Source organism: Paramormyrops kingsleyae, chromosome 15 (assembly GCF_048594095.1).
Source record: "Paramormyrops kingsleyae isolate MSU_618 chromosome 15, PKINGS_0.4, whole genome shotgun sequence".
Taxonomy (NCBI): Eukaryota; Metazoa; Chordata; class Actinopteri; order Osteoglossiformes; family Mormyridae; genus Paramormyrops; species Paramormyrops kingsleyae.
In genome coordinates, this window is record NC_132811.1 from 10794384 (window position 1) to 10799644 (window position 5261).

General features: G+C 39.8%; 1 protein-coding gene across 3 annotated transcripts in view; it reads right to left on the bottom strand.

Annotated features, from left to right (window-relative positions):
- Positions 1–4342: 4342 nt before the first annotated feature.
- The window catches only part of zfhx4 (zinc finger homeobox 4), a 76565-nt gene continuing 75646 nt past the window's right edge, over positions 4343–5261 (bottom strand). For all 3 annotated transcript variants that reach the window (XM_072699488.1, XM_023822422.2, XM_072699487.1), the window contains exon 10: positions 4343–5261. This exon is cut by the window's right edge and continues 3409 nt beyond it. The gene's annotated coding sequence lies outside the window, so the exon portion shown is untranslated.

Sequence of the window (5261 nt, forward strand, 5' to 3'; positions counted from 1 at the left end):
GTGGTGTCCCACAATGCAGTGTTTCCCAACCTTTTTTCTGCCGTGGCACCCCAACTAAAAAGCACTAGTTTTCATCCGGTTAGAAACCCGTGCTATAATGGTGCCAAGCGGAAACTCATTAATATCTTCTGTACTACAACCCATCCTCCTGCCACGGTTTGTTGCTAGAGGTTGCATGGCTGTGTGCTTATTTAAACACCTGTGTCAGCAGTGGGTGTGGCTTAATTCCTCTATTTAAATGGGTGAACAAATTCTTTTGGCTATATAGTATAAGTGAGGTATATTGGCTGACACATGCGAGGGACAACACTGAGTTAGTATTCTCATTTTTTAAAATGACTCGATCAAATGTCCAGCTTCAGTGTCATGTCATATGAAGTTGTCGCTACACAGTTAATGTGACACCGTGACTTGTTCGTACCAGGTGATCCGTCCTGTTTGGCCCATGGCCGCATCACGGTGTTGAATTCACAACCTTTCTCTTCACCTGAGAAGGCCAGTGGGTCTCCAGGGAGCAGACAACCCAAAAGTACCAGATTCTTTCCTCTACATTATCCAGCTCTCCAGGTGTTCCTTGGTAAATGAAACGCAGGTGTTTAAGAACGTTGCTGGTGTGTAAATCATCAAGCCAGCTATTAATATGAACCCCTCTCCTGATTAATTACCACAGGAAGAACAAAAGGAATAAGTACATAAATCTGCTGATGAGTAAACAAGATCGTGAGAGTGTCGGCAATGTTTGCTTAATTCGTCCATTGGAGAATAGCCCCCTGAACCATGCCATGGTTTTCAGGGAAGATTGCAGATGAAGGTTTCTGCCATAGGTCCAGTGTGCTCTTTAGTGTTGAAGGATCCCATAGTGCTTTGTCCCGCACTGATTATTTATTTGTTTTTTGTTTTTTTCATGGTTCCACATTTGAGAGTTTGTGGTCATTCGCACGCTAACGTCTTGTTGGGTCAAGTTGAGGCCGCGCCAAGAAAATCAGCTTCCACATAGCCTGCAAAAAAATTTTTGAGGATGATGTGAAGTTTGGCACGGTACATTAGGGACTAGCACTAAACGATGCCCCCCTCCCCCCCCCCCCTACCCTATATGCAGACCTTAATTAGCTTGGAATCAGTTTAAATTTAAAGTCTAGGAAGCAGTGAGCCTAAAGCCACTATTCTGTATGTGGGGTTTTGAAAAAGCAAAAATCCTGTCACTTACCATCAGCATTACAACAGCAGAACATGATAAATGAATGAAAAAGGCACAGTAACGGAGGCATTTGAAAGCGTCACATCTAATTCCACAGTAATGTGCTACTTCTACATTACAGTATTACTTAGAACAATGAAATATCCCCTGAATCATTATTCAATGGCCTGTAATTAATCATGTGTTGAGTAGCAAAATGATATGTATATTTACTATTGATAGAGAAAGTTGCTTTCCCTATTAATAATATTGGCATCCGTTCAGCCATTATGTTTTGGGTGTGTTTCAAATTCATGAGAAGTTTATGTGAAGCATATATCACATTTTGAAAGTGCGTATGGGATTTTGTTTTCTAATGTTTTTTATCCATTGATGTATACATACAACTGCACCTCTATATGTGAAGCGGATACACACACACACACACACACACACACACACACACACACCAATGTATGTGTATATGAGGTAGCCTGCTATGTATTTACACAATTATTTCACAGCTTGACTTGATTAGTCAATTTCACTGTCTGATGAGCAGAGAAAACCATTCACACGGGCATGAATTGTCACCTTTCACAGCTGCTGGGAAGATGAAGACAAATAATCCGGCAGATATTGACAAGCTAAAAAGAGCCAAGAATTATCGGTTATGAATGTTGGGGGGGGGAGGCAGCTGAGTGATATCAAGATTATTCCCCCAGATCATCAATCACCAAGGGACACAATTTAGAAATGAAGATCGCTGTGAGCGATGTGGACAAGCATCTCAGAAAAAAATGACCAGTTGGCATTAAAACTCTGTGATGAGAGCGATTTACCATGGGGTATATTTATCAATATAAATATACTTCATTGAGATCCTGTAAAAATAATAAATGTCCGCGGGTTTTTTTCAGTCTCATTACTCGCAGTACACAAACGGCCAAATAATTGCATTTACGCAACCTGTTGTTCGAATACCAAAGTTATTATTCAATCTGCTTCTACTTAGCATTTAGCTCTTGCCTCTTCAGAGTCAATTACGCTGCCGACGAGGACGTCCCACTTGTTGTGGATACACGGCACACTGACCCTATGTGGACCAGTTCCTTCAGACAGGAAGAAAACTGTCAGGATTCCGATGACTCACCCAAATTCACAGGGACGTGACGGCAAATGTGTGCCCGGACGTCTCAGTCTGAGAAAATCACGTTTTTTATATTGATAAGTAGAGATGGATATAGGCACGCTTTTTGGCCCTTCGGTGAACGGTGACTATCAGGCGGTAATTCGGCGGCAGAAATGATCCATCGCCAGGCCGGAGACTCTAGGGCGCCTCTGCTGGATGAATCGCCAAGCCGGGCTCGTGTTATCCTGCGAGCACGACCCGACAGTCATGGACATAAGAGTTGCTCAGGCACGATGCTCATGAAGACTCAACAAAGTCATATACGCGTACAGCAGCTGGGACACTGAGGCCACGCGTGCACGGCACGGAGACACGTTTATTGCAAATATAAAATGAGATGAGAAACCAATACTGTTGTCTTTGTAATGCATCTGCAGCTGAAACTAATGCTAATAATCTTGAGCTGAAACGGGTCACTGCAAACCTCATTAGAGTGAAATGGAGTGATGATTACCAAAACTTACAACCTCATCATTTCTTATCAGACTACATTGTAGCCTAGGGGATTAGGGCACGGCTTTCAGAGGATGGATATTTTTGTGCTGGTGAGCAACGGATGTTTATGATGATACATGCATTCAGATGTCAAAATTAACTGACACTTTCCTACTGTTTAAAGTCACATTCCATAGTTCCAACAGTTTCAAACATCACATGCCAAAGGCAGCAAATCTAATTTCAGCACCTTACGACAATTCAAGGATTTTCTTCAAAACTGTACTTAGAACTTATTCTAAACATAAATGCAGGATTAATTCAACTGAAGCTCATATATGTTTGTCTAATGTGGCAATAGAATACGGCATGCAAAGTAACATTAACTTGTCTAAAAATATTTTCACCATAAATTAGGCTCAGGTTTGCACAAATAATGTAATAGCTTAACATTCAGGCTTGTGGGTAGCACAAATATGTATTTACGTATATAGTTGAACATTGGAAAGAGTCTGCTTTGCTTACACATTGATTTCCATGATGTTTGTCTGTGAATGTATCGAGCCCAGGGACCTTCTTCTGGTAATGAGGTGGGGCACCTTTACATACATCTGGATTACAGTTTGCTACAGTTAAGCTGCATGCACCAATCTATACATGCATTTGCTGTTTACGTCACCTTTAATTTACGGTTCCCAAAACCTTTTTTTTCTGTGCTCCGTACCATGCAGTTGTATGTACTGTCACATTCAGGCTAATGTTTTGCGTAAAGGTGGCACTACAGCTGTAACAGTTGGGCCTCGCAAATTCGGCTCGTAACAACAGAGCTGTCGGGTCGAATCCTGCACCAGCCTTGCCTGCGAGAAGCACCTGCTGGTTTAGAGTTTCGGGTAAACCTGTAACTCCAATTCGCCAGCTTTTGCCTGTGTGCATTTCTGTCCTGCGACGCACTGGCCTGTAACACAGTGTAACATTGTTTACGCCCCACCAGTACCGTCTCTGGACCACCGCAAACCTAAATGGATTTAATGGTTAATGAAAATTGATGAATATTACATTTAACCGAAGTGGTTTGCATACAATATACATATATAATTTTTTTGTTTTAAGTGCGTCCAATTCAAATGCCATGAAAAAAGGCTTTAGCGATATAATTCAACAAATATTTATTAGACTCATTTGTACAGAGTATGTACATTGAATCCATTTGCTTTAATCAGCATAGGCAGTCCTGTGTATATGGTATTTTTACACCTCTCTTACTCAACACGGCATAAAAAAGGGAAAGAAGCTTACTCAAAATGATTATTTACAAAGGTTTTCATTTGCTTAAAAAAAGAAAAACCCTTTTGGTTTTATTTTTTTATGGTACAACAAAATGTATGCAGCCACATGCTGAAATGCATACCAGAGATGACGGGAAGAAGAGGAGGAGGAAGAGAAAGAGAAGAAGATGGAGGAGAAGTAGAATTGCTAATATATGCAATTTAGTCATAAATAATTTAAAAATAACTATAGATTGATCACATCCAAAGAAGTGGTTTGCAGATACAGTTTTTAATGTATCACAACAATGAGCAACAAACATACTTGATGAACTATTTCCAGAAGTTGTTCAAATACCATCTACAATAAACGTCATTTCAACTATGACAACAGGTCTGTGACAAAATAAAAAAAAAGTTTCAAAACCATGTTATTACCGTAATACGGTACAGTTGAGACTTCAAACATTACAGTAACAAAAACTAATGAGACTACTCTCTATATATAAAACATCAATAACATTTTTGGTTTAGTTTATTTAAAGTTTTAGCCATAGGGGCTTTTTATTAAAACCTCAGGGTGCGTGTCCTGTGTTACCCAGGCATTGCGAGTACATATTGTGTAGAATATGATTGCGCCGTGATAATCCCTTTTTTTGATATCCAGGAGAACAATCCTAATTTCAACCTTTTGAAGGCTGTCCTCTTACACTTGACGCTATCCATCCATAAAAAGGTTTTTGGCTGCTGTGCAGTTGCAACATTTATGTACAGTTATGTTATTAGACCATCCATTGTTTTTTGTTTGTTTTCTGTTTTGTTTGTTTGTTTGTTTGTTTTCTTGCTTGCTTTACCGGTCCTTTGTGTGGGAGGCATTTTCTTTTTTTTTTCTTTGTTTCCACGCCAACACACCATTTGCACATAGTGTTGACTGACAACTCAGTCTTGCAATGCTGATCCACATTCAGAAGAAAAGGCGAAAGCAATGTTCTTAAAGCCTTTGGAAACAGGACAGTAGCTCATATTTGTACAGAGGAAGGATTGCACCTTTGGAGGCCAACACGTCTCTTATTAAACACAATCAAAAAGTGTCTTCAGGATTAAAATAAACGTTAAAAATACTAAAATCAAATAAGAACGTTGAAAAGTTCACATAAAAATGCAGGTTAATAAAAACTGCTGTGAAATTAGC